Source organism: Hirundo rustica, chromosome 3 (genome assembly GCF_015227805.2).
Source record: "Hirundo rustica isolate bHirRus1 chromosome 3, bHirRus1.pri.v3, whole genome shotgun sequence".
In the NCBI taxonomy this organism is placed as follows: domain Eukaryota; kingdom Metazoa; phylum Chordata; class Aves; order Passeriformes; family Hirundinidae; genus Hirundo; species Hirundo rustica.
This window is the reverse complement of record NC_053452.1, coordinates 79,085,541-79,097,689: the sequence shown is the minus strand read 5'-3', so window position 1 is coordinate 79,097,689 and position 12,149 is coordinate 79,085,541. Positions and strand designations below refer to the sequence as shown.

The window sequence follows — 12,149 nt, the reverse complement described above, 5'->3', positions numbered from 1 at the left end:
TGTTTATGTTCTTTCAGCGCAAGCAGGTGTTGGGAAGCCCAGGATGGGAGGGGCATGCAGATAAAAAAAGGAAAGAGGAACCACTTTTTTTTCTCGTGTGCGTGATCTATTCAGATGAATCTTTTTTACCGACAGGCTCTCTTCCTGGAATCAGCACGGATGCCCAAGTGTCATGCTGTGGCCCTCTGATAAACACACAGCAGACCTCAAATGTCTAGGTTATGTTGCCTGTTTGTAGCAGACATTTTGATGGGCATTCTGGGGTTATTAAGTAATCTTTAACAGAGACATTATTAAAACCTCACAGCTTTTTAAAAGTTAGATTTATTTGGTTGAAGTTTTGTTGTTTTCATACTATTATAGTCGTGTGCTGAAATGCTTACCATCTGAAAAGTGAGATGTAAAGGACACATATGCATTGACACGTGTCATTTCTTCCCTTGGACACCTTGAATACCACTGTGCACGTGACTTTTACAGTGACAAATTTTACAGAGAGGAATGCTCTAACCTGTAGATTTCCCTCCAACTGCGGCTGCTCTTTGTCCAGTGCCACAGCTACCTCTCTCCCTTTTTCCGCAGCTCTTTGTTACTGAACGTCAGCGTCACTGGCTGACACGATTAGTGTGGCTGACATTATGCCACTGCTTTAAAGGAAACAGGCAGAGGGCAAAGGAAAAAAACCAACTCCCAACCCAAAACCTCTAGCCATCTTAGGCAAAAGAAATCAGGCTCAAAGAGATATAACCAACCTCACTCCTTCCAGTTAAAGAGAAGGTCCTTGCTCTGCAGTAGACACATGTGGCACTTCAATCAGCTCCTATGCTTAGAAAATGGGTACACTTCTGCCTACCCCAACACATATCCTGGAGTGCTTCAGTTGCCAAACATTAAAGACAAAAGTAGAATTCGGGGGTGCGGGGGGAAGGGAGGGAAGAGGAAATAAAATGGTTAAAGCAAACTAACCAAACCAACACAAAGTAAAAACAAACCACCAAAAAACGCGGCCCAGCATCAGACAGGAGATAAAGCCTGACCTGTGATTCAGCAGATTCAAATGCTCAGAAGTACAACAGCCTGTGCACCACTGAAAGGCAGCAGCAGTCCATTACACGTATGGATTTGCAGCACTTTGTCAGCACTAATGATGTTACCTCATTAAAAGAGATAAATGTCTAACTGTACTACCAAAAGCATCTGCTCCTTCCTTCTTCTTGCCTGTTCTCCATCAGGGTGATCAGCACCACTGTAGTGAAAACAAATCAAAACACAACACTAAACTCACATAGAGCCACTTGCTAAGGCTGCTTTGTGTTGTTTTAATGTTAACGTTTTTATGCCAATTTTTTTAATGGCGTTATGCAATGCTTACTACCAGGTACCTCTTCTCTTGACACTAAACCAGCATATCAGAGAAAGCAAAGCCCTGTGAACCACCATGGCCCACCAGCTTTCAAAGGGCTTCTCAGAAAATAAACTAATGTCTCCCTCAAATAATTTATTCACTGTTGAGTAAAATGATGCAACTTCAATCACAGCAGGTGAATCAGGTAAGGGAGTGACAATGACTTCTGTCTGTTAACACCCTCTGACATGCTGCCACGCTCAACGCAACAGTTTTTGTCCAACAGATTCCTGTCTACATGCAAAGGTAGCAGTTTACAATAATGAATGTTTTATGCATTATTCCTTTGTGTATAGGGTCTCTCAAGTACACATTATTAAAGTCTATTAAACTCTCTATTTAGCAGAATTACCGATGTGCCTTTGGGGAAATTACTACAATGAAGCTGTACTGGTATTTAAACTCCAGTTGTTTAACAATCTTTTCCTAATCACCAGTCCAGGTATCAACATTAAAGTGCAGTCAGAATTCTTCCAGTGCAGCATACCCTGTCTATGATCTGCTTACAGATATTAATTTAGAAAAATGAGTATTTCAACTTGGCATATTTTTCATAATTAGCCTCAGACAGCTTTTGCTTTAAAATAATAGGAACTCTTCACCAAGCAGAGCCCTCCACAGTTAAACCTGGTTACAGAACCAGTTAACTATTTGCAGCCACACCCTGTCAGCATACCAGTATCTGCAAGATACCAGCCCATTCTAGGAAAATTTGGCCAACAAGATCCCGTTCTTTACAAATGGTTTTCCTATGAGAAAAAAACAAACAAACAAACAAAAAAACAAAAACAAAAAAAACAACCCACCTTGGGTGCAAGGGATGGAGAAGTCCAAAAGCTGCTTAAACCCAGTGTATGCCTAGGTCCCTCCTCTGGTCTAGATACAACTCAGAGAGTTGAGTACGTAAAGCAACTAGAGAGGAGTTACAAACTGTTGTTTGTGCCCCTCAGACCATTTCCCCTTTTCATTCTGCACAACACAGCTATAGCTAGCTAATCTCCAAATGTGCCTGTTTTTGTGGCAATGAGTCAAACTTGATTCTAAATTTATAATGTGTGTCTGTACCTGCCGTGACCAGAACAAATATTTTTCCAGTGGGAAGAGCCTCATATTCGCAGGGAAAGAGGAAGTAAACTTCACCATACTAGAAATCACAGGACTCAGCTTCCTGGGTTGGGGTAGAAGAGACCTAGGTCTCAACCTTTCAGGTTTCCTTCATGACCTTTAATAAATCACTGTGTTCCTGCCTTCATTCTTCACCAGCATGAAGTGCTCAGTTTCTATCTATGGGGCAGTCAGGCTCTCCAGCAAAGACAAAAGATGTCTTGTCCTTGATACTACCTTACACTAACAGTTTTACAACTTCAACACCAGTTCAATTTTCAGTCACCTTCAATGAAAGAAACAGCATTAATTTATTGGAAAAACACTGACAATCTTATAAAACCAGTGGTCACTGACAGAGAATATAAGTCATGGAGCTGAGCAACAGGGCTTGACATCTTATGAAGATGCAAAATTTAGGCCATTATACATGCATGTTTTGACACGCCAGAATTCAAAGTTTATGTCCAAATACAGATAAAAGGAGGACTACAGTCACCACTAGAAGCTTGTATGTATACTAAAGAGTCTTCTCTTTATGACAAATATGAGTCAAATACTATCTGCTCTTTTCGGCTCTAAGGCTGACCTACACAATGAAGTTGTTTCCTCTAGGACCAAAAGTCCTTCAGGGAACAATCCCTGGGAAAAAAAGCACAGCAAACAGGTGGGTATATTTTAGCCATATACTAATTTCCCTATAAATCAATGGACCAAAGCTCTTCCTTTCTCCAGTTACAAACCCAGAGCCAAATCACCTTCTCTGCTTTACACTCTCATTGACATTGGTCAAGTTACAAATGCACCAGAGCAGATTTTGTCCTTGAGGGTACTGGGAGACCAAATCTCCCATAAATAACAAAGGAAACAATCTGTTCACCTTAACTGGAGTAGGATGAGGAATATCCTTTTCACGTAAAAAAGGAGACATATGTCTAAGAGACAAAGAGAAAATGCCACTTATTTCACTTTTTCAGTTTGCCTCTCCATTAGGAGACACTCTTACGTACTTTAAACGTTTTTCAGGCTTTTAAGGCTATTTTATGCAACTGCAGATCAGAAGCCCTGAAGTTCATCAGCTGTTGGCTTAGAGAAGCTGCTGGTGTCTACTTCACTGTCTTCCATCCTGTCTGATAACGCTGATCAAAGGTGCGCTCTATTGCCTGAATTTGTCAGCCCCTTTTCCTATCACCTACTTCTCTACCTCAACACTAGTTTCACAACCATGAGGTGAGATGCATCTGCTGAGTTGTAAAAAGTCCAACCACGTCTTTAGCTTAGTTTATTGCTGACTGGCTTCACCCCATCAAGCAGATCATGGCCAGCTTCATAAGCACCAACATGGGCATAAGAGAGACAGGGTGAGTCCTGGCCAAGGACAATGTAGAAGATAAAGACAATAAGCAGTTGTAACTGCGGTAGGCTGCCACAAAACTTCTAGTCCCTTACATGTACCAGAAGACGTTGTACAAAAGCAGGACAAGTACACGTAGGTGTGGCATCTTGCACGGGGACATTGCAATATGTGTATCTAATGTTCCCATCTTGTTATGGCATTGTGTTGATCACACCAGAGGACCGACCTCACAAAAGCATCTGGCAATACAATGTCACATTTATTGCACAGTAATGAGCATAGACTGTCATTTGTTACTATGACACGTGGACAGCCACCCCAGCCCTCACTTTGTCTCTCCTGCCACCTACTGTATCGAAAACCAAAATATGTGTCACCAACTCATGTGCATTTCCACTTGTGTTTGGAAATACCAACCTTTAGTTCTTCTAGAAGGGCCACTGCACGCATATGGGAACTCCCTGCTGTCACTCTCCTTCAGCAATGCTATCCAGTGTTTCCTGTTGAAGGCCAACTGCAGTGCTTGGAGTTCTACTTAACTCACTAATGCTTCAGGGTTAAAATTAGCATTAAATACTGAAAATTCTCCAGAGTTTAGGGCACGAACCCCTCTCTGCCTTTGCCCCATGGAGAATTAATCACAGAAGATTTATTTTAAATAGTGAACAGGCTATGATACCCCACAAACTTCTGCCCCTTTATTTTCTGTTATGTCCAATGACAACATTCACACAGGGCAAAACCCAGCAGAAAAGTAACTTCCCATTGAGTGTGTGATTGTCAGCCTGTGGGCAGGGGTGAAACTCCTGCTGCACTTGAGCTGCGCAACCAGATGAGTGTCACCCAGACCTGCCACACGCAAGAGTCTGTTTCAGACCGTGGTTTACCCTTGTCCTTTTAACCTCTCGCTCTCAAAACGACAGCTGAGCAGGTCTGGTTGTGCCACCCATACCCTCAGCAGTGCAGTGCTACCCATGATGTCCTCCTCGTGCAGTCCTGCTGCCTGCAACGTCACTGACTGCAAAAAGGGCTCCACTGATGCTTGCATCCAAGTGGTGCATCCCAGGAGAAGAATTATTTAGTCATAACTATCTGGGTTTTGCCATCCTTCCTGACACCATTAACCACAGTGAACACCATGGAGAAGGGCAGCAATAAGTCTGAGCTGGTCCAGACTAGACTAAGCCCACCACAGGGGCTTCAAAGCCATTCACAGTACTATGTGGAGGCCAATTAGCAATCAACTTAAAACTAAATAGACAGATAATCCCATGTTAATTACTTATGCCATTCTCCCAGAATGCACAATAAGTTTATTTTTCAGTATTTTATTATTAATTTTGAAAAAGTATTCCAATAGAAAACAACAAGCTGGATTTTCTAATAGAAATCTCATTACTTTCTAGGAAGAAGCTACCTTGTGCGCGCTGGTTAATTTTCCCATGTATGGTATTCCCTTTTACCTAATCAAGAGCCTGGGGCTCTATGACAGCAGCTATCCTTGATAAAAGGAGTATTCTGATGAGGGAGGAAGGCGACCAACACTTGCATGATCCAGTACACAATCAAATGTATTTATTTATGCTGTGACCACAGTAATCAAGAGGTATTAAAATATGGAACGGAGTATCGGTTAAGTGCATTTTAAATCTGCTTTTTCACTGGTTGCAGTGAGGAAATTGTTGACTAGCAGGACTCTTTAGGGTCTTTACAGGCTGCAATTAGTGAAGCAGATACATAAGATAAATTGCTCCAGTCCTTCAAAAGCAAGTCTTACTATTGCAAGTAATAGTGGGCCTTTCATCTTAGCACTTAGAATTTGATCAAGTGAGAAAAAACATTAATGTTTTTTCCAGATAAACTTCTCTGAAAAAATGAGGACATTTCTTCCCCTTAAACAAATCAGACAGGGATATAACTAAAAATATTTTTGTAACACACAGAGTTCAGTATGAATACAGGAAAACAATTGGCAAGAGCAACTGGAGTGTCTAATCCCAGCTATTCAGCCACCAAAATGCTTCAAGAGCTGTGATACATCCACTTAAAAGCCAAATATGGCTCACAAATAGCTATTAAACACGAATGAACTTATCAAGAAGCAACAGTATGTTCCCATTAATTGTACAAAGGCTGCAAAGAGGTTAAAAAAAAAAAAGATATTTCTACAGCATCTGATCAGAAGTGGCTTTCTTTCGCTGACACCAATTTAATTTATAACAAAATCAAGGCAAAAGACTAGAGGATCACATTAGCAGTTAGTAACGCTACAGGAGATATCAGTGAAAAGCTAATTAAATTAACAGAGCCTTAAAACAACTTGCTATTTTTTAACACAGACTTGAAAACCTGCTACTGCAAAGCCACTGTCAGAGGGTGCTTGGATATCCTCGCTAGCCACTTTCAGACAAATTTTAAGGTTCCCTAAGGATGCTCCAAGGGAATTAAGAAGGGAATTTTATACACAAAGTGCCATCTAGATTGATGTATCACTTAACCAACCTGCAAAGTTTAATCTCCAAAAGAACTTTTATCTCCACTGTGCTTGACCACATGGAAGGCAAAGAGATTTGTTTGGTCTATGGCCGACAGACTTTCTAACAGAAATGGAAACTGGATGATAAGCAGGTAATAAGCTGCTCCTGGAGTTTCCCTTGCTTTGAGAAGAGTGAAGCCACTGGGAGATTTTCTGAGCAGATTCTACAAACAAGCTGTTAAGAAAAGCCGCTATCCATAAGGCTCGACAGGAGGAAAGAGGAAGCAGGGAAATCACAGTTAATGGGATTTGGCTGCATCCAGAAAACAGCTAGGTTTCGAATACATTACAAACAGTCCTGCACTTCACTGCTACACCAATTCATTGCTGGATGAAAAAAATTTACATAGATTTAAAGCTCCACAGAAACCGAGATTAATCTCTTTAGAATAAATTTTGTCCCTCCCCTGAAATGCCCTCTAGATGAACACACTACAAAGAGGAAACTGCCACCACTACCCTATAACTTCTATAATTTTTTGTTAGGGGGAAGGCAGGTGAGGGATTTATTTATTCTGAGGTTATTTCCTAAGTCCCATAAATGAACACTTGCCCCATTCACCTTAGATATCACTACAGATTCCTATAAAGTTTGCCTAAGTTTTCTGAGGGGAAGAATCACTATCCTGTCCTGTCAAAAGGATAATGTGACATCAAACATAGAGGGTTACCTCTCTCCTAGCGCATCTCTCCTTGGCACAACATAAGAAGGTTGAGCAACCTGAGCAGGAGGTTCTCAGTGCCTCCCTTCCCAAGCCTTGGTGGGGACCTCCTGCTCATCCTCCAACCTAGGATGGAGAGAATTAGTAGTTTAAGCTACTAATTGAAAGAAAAATTGCCACAGACAATGTCCTCTACCTTTGCAAACTGATGCCAAGCACAGGACATGATTCAACACGTACGAACTCCATACTCATGCCTCCTCAGATCCCAAAGGAGGCAGCGCCACAGTATGTGCCAGGAGGGAAGAGGCCAGCAGCAGCAGAGAAATTTCTAGTCCAATCATGAGACAGACAGAAGAATGGAAACGATAGGAGAAGTGAGATAAAAGAATTAGGGGGCTGATAGCATCAACACACTTTAAGAAGAAGTAGAGGAAGTTGAGCGGCTGTGAAAGAGGGGGAAGGAAGAGTAAGGCTGATTTTCCCGATAGACAGGTCATAAACAGTTCCCGAAACCTGCCTAGTCGGGCTGGTTGTCTGACGTAAAGATGCAAAAAGCAACACATGTGGCATCTTTGAAGCGGAAAAAGGAGACGTTGAGGACTGGGGCACTCTGTAGGGGAATGAAAAACCTACAAGTCTTCTAAGTGCCATAAATAGAGACGAAGCTAGAGAGCTTTCAACCAGTAATGAATGTGAATAGTTACAAAATGAGTTTTGCAGAATTATCCACTAAGACAAAAATCTTAAAAACTGACGCTTCACAAATGCCTTTTCTTTTGGAAATCCCACACCCACTGCTGGAAGATTAGCTTTACAAAGTGAGAATTTAACTGGAATTGCAGCTCTGGGTAACAACAGGAAATGTTGCTCACAGCAACAGAAAATGCAGGATGATTAGGTTTTTGGGGAAAAAGGGAAAGAAAGTTACAGTAACTATGTAAACAGAATAACTAAGAATGCTGCCTTTCTGCAGGACCTTTCCAAGGATCTCAGAGCTATCTACAGCCATTCCCCATTAAAGGCTGCTGTGCTACGGCCACAGCTTATTGTACCATCTAGGTCCCAAGCCTGGCTGTACTCCCCATCTTTACACTTCTATCCCTCTGCTGATGCTCACATCAGACATCAGCTGATGGTTAGGGATCCCACGGGGGGTTTGTCCCCTGCAGGACCCCAGCTGGGACTTGGGGTGTTGCCAAGGGCTCCTTGTACATAGTAACGAGGCGGCCTCATCAAGAGACAGACAAGACAAAAGGTTTCCACCAAGTGAAAAAACTCTAAGCGCAGAAGGGAAGGGAAGGCTCTCCCCACACTGAACATGCTGTGCTCAGCTGCACAGCCCAGCAGAGCAAGAGGGCTGGGAAAGCCAGCTGTCTTTCAGATAAAAGTGTAAAAAAAGTGTAAAAAAGTGTAAAAAAAAAAAAAAAAAAGACAAATTGTAAAAAAGCAGCAGGAGGAGAAAAAGGGAAAGACAAGGTCAAGTTAGAAGGGAGGCAAGCTCCAGACAAACCTTCCCCTCCCCAGAGGAAAAAACCTCAGCAGACATTGCTGTGGAGTCAGCAATGCAGAAGATACTTCTCAGCAGGGTAACGTGTCACGTTAAAATACAAACCCTTGTTTACATGCTTCCGCAAGTTCCTTAACTGAGAATTGCTGAGAATTTTAGGAAACACTTTGCATATAAATGCATGTTTTATTGCATGTTTCCCACCAATTTCCAGTTCCAGTTTCTACTTCTATTCTTAATTTTTAATCATACTGGGACAAAACAGTAACATTCAGATACTGCCTTGCTAAGAAAACTGGAGTAACTGGGAGTCATATTAACAATACATAAATACAGTCTATTTAAAGGTTTGAACGCATCTTGTTAGAACACTGCATAAATTAACCCAACCTAATTCTCTAGGATGTAACAAGATCTGAAAAGCTCCAAGTTTCATGTTCTCTCTTACCACCCACTTAACAAACCAAAACCCAACATGCTGGGGTTAGCTTAGGATGCAAACGAAAACAAAATTCACATTCAACGGGATAAATGCAATTTACTCCTTGTTGCAATGAAGATGATGCCACAACCAGCTCAAAACCAAAGAAAGAAGAGGTTCTCTCCCGCCCCCGCCATGCATATTCCCCCTCGTTTTTGCAGTTAGTGTTGCACCCCCAGCCTATCTGCTTAGGATTCTTAACTGCTCTCTCCATCCCCCTCCACTGTCCAAAACCATCCCTGGATGGAGCAAAGCGTGCCCTGCTGCCACTGGGCTCCCAGTCTCCACCGCACCGCTTGCGCTGGCGGCCAGACAAAGCAAACTCCAGTTGCATCACGGAGCAAACTCATTTTCCAGCAGCCTCCCAGCCCAGAGTTTACCGCTACTGTAATCCGGTGCTGTCAACAACACCGCCTTTGTTGCGCGCCTGTGTGCGCCGCTCACTTGCCAGTTGGGTTGTTGTTTGGGGGTTTTTTTATTATTATTATTATTTTATTATTATTATTTATTTTAAGGAGAATTTTTGTTTTAAATGAGTAATCTGTTTTCAAGAGATTTCTCCTCCGTGCTGGCTCCACCCTGTACTGTAAACGAGACATTACCTTATACAAGAATGAATCTGCTGCATTCCTCTGTCTAGCTGCCTCGCAGCACATTTCCTACGCTCACAGCAGCCCCGGCAGTGCACGCTCTCCCACCCCTTCCCCCCCACCCTTTTCTCTTTTTTCTTTCTCCTTTTTTTTTTTTTTTTTTCCTTTTCACTGCCTCTCTGTGTTTTTGTGTAAATGATCTCACATGACTCAACAAATCCATCTGCCTGGAGCAGGCCAAGTTTGGAGCCTTCCCAGGAGGGAGGAGAAGAATTGCTTTGTGGAAAGGACCTGGAGCTTTGCCCTTTCTCTGGCTCAAATTACCCGCCTGTCAGGCCTGACGGATTTGGCTAAAAATAAAAGGAAGCGGGCCGTGAAAAGGAGATGAATGAGCTCAGCAGTTCCTTAGATAACATGGGGTCTGGTGTCGCCCAAAGATCCCAGAGCAGGAACTTCAGATGCTGGACATGTGAGTGTGGTGCGGCAGCCTCAGTGAACTTGTCTGCTTGAGGACAAAAAAAAAAAAAAAAAAAAAAGGCACAAAAAAAGGCAAAACCAACCATACTGTTGGAAATAAATGGATTAAAGACACTCAAAGCAGAAAAACTGCCTGCTGTAGATTTGGGCTTGTAAATGGGGAGATTCACAGGGTTTCCAGAGGGAAAGGAGGGCGTGGGGGGGTGTGGCAGGGGGCCGTACATGATGTCAGCCTCCCACCCTGACCGAGGAGCCTCTGCATCCTTCCTGCAAATGCCTGCCCAGCGCCCGCAGCGGGTATTAAGCACTTAGTTTGGCAATGTAATGACACACTGCAACAATCTGTAATGCAAGGCAGTCAGCAAAGCCCTGGCTCGAAAAGCTCTTTCTCCTAACCATTAACCATATGTTTGGCTCCGCTGCCGCCCAAGCGAGCGGGTGTTCCAGCGCACCATCTGGTTTCTATCCACACAAGCAACTGCAAAGCACAGAGTATTTCCCTCTGGAGCTGTGTCTTCCTCCCTGGCCCCCGATCCCCACCCGGCTCCCCTCTCCTCTGCTCCCCGTCTTCCTCCTTCGCCCCTTTCCAGCAGCAACTTCACCTCCCTGTCCCACCAATGGCTCGAAGCAGTGGAGACCACGACCACCCCACCAAAGGCGCACCAGAAGAGCGGGGATGCTGCATTGTGCTTCCCTCCATGAGCTCACACCCCTACACACGTGTGTGCACACATCATACAGAGGGACTGCATCCCTCATCACCAACGTCTGGGGAATTGCATTAAAAAATAACTGTTCTTGAGTGGTCCAGGAGCCGCTGCAGGATCTATCACATCTCGCTCACGCACACATGCGCACAGGGAGTGTTCATTTTGGATTACATCAACTCTGTGCCGACAACGCAAAGGGACTTCAAGAATGTACCTGACAACAGGAGGACCGAGAGCAGTTTTGTCTCCTGCTCTCAAGCAGGGATTTCTATGTACCTCAGGTATTGGTCCCACATCCCACCAAAATAAGAATGCTCTAGGGGAATAAAAAGAAGTAAAAAAAGGAAACAGAGAAAGAGAAATGGAATTAGAGCACACTGAAGAAAAAGGAATGAAAATATTTACTTTTCCTGTGATAACTAAAGAAGCTGTTTCTGAAACGATAAAAAAGCTTTCAAATGCCTTTCAGAAGGCCTTTTACCATATGTTTACTTTATGATTTTATTAATTCTAACTACTATTTATGTTTTTAAAGCACTTCCATCATTCCATTTGGTTCTGAAGTACCTATGGGACATCATCAGTAATTTTCCCCTCAGGTTGGCCAATTTAAGATTAATCATGACCTATTGCAAGTAAGCATTCAGGGATGCAAGCAATAGGATATTCAGCAAATGCAACACTTGCTCCTTTAAAGTAAGTTTATACTCTGCAATGAGTCACACATACAGTGTTTATCCAAGTTACCAGTGCTACGAGGGAAAAAAAAGCCCATTACATTTGCAAATACATACAAATCACAGCTGTAAGCACCCAACTGCTTACACCAGGACTTGTTTCTATGACTGGATATTGATTTTTTAAATAATGTGTCATTATACCAATGTTGATACAGCAACCGGCTTCCTGGAGTATGCAATTTAAGACTAAAAAGAAGCTGGCTTTAGGAAATATCAAATCCACACCCATTCACATCCTTTTTAAATGTCCTTCTTGGTTATGACTATAGCAATGCAAAGCCACAACTACATTTTTCTTCACCTCGCACCTAATGAAGAAAATGAACTTGCCAGTTAGAAACAGCTCAGTTTAAGGCAATGAGTTTTGCTGATCTCAATTAAAAACTGCAGACCCTCTTCAACTGTTGCTAGAAACCAAGAATCTACATTGGAAAAGATGATGCATATTTTTCAAACTTCCCCCGTACAAGAAATCAGTGAACAAAAAAGCACACTGTAGGCCCTTATCCCAGAATCAAACAGGCGTGGGGAAAACCATATGCTTGTGAAAAGCCTGATGACTTCACTAGGATTGCCT

At 42.7% G+C, this 12,149-nt stretch overlaps 1 protein-coding gene across 8 annotated transcripts in view; it reads right to left on the bottom strand.

The window, feature by feature from the left end:
• Positions 1–12,149, bottom strand: part of BACH2 (BTB domain and CNC homolog 2) — a 190,165-nt gene that overhangs the window by 131,255 nt on the left and 46,761 nt on the right. For 2 of the 8 annotated variants that reach the window (XM_040058013.2, XM_040058014.2), the window contains one exon: positions 7,074–7,190. The exons of the other annotated variants lie outside the window; for them this stretch is intronic. The gene's annotated coding sequence lies outside the window, so the exon portion shown is untranslated. The remainder of the gene's footprint in view (positions 1–7,073; positions 7,191–12,149) is intronic. 8 annotated transcript variants of the gene reach the window in all.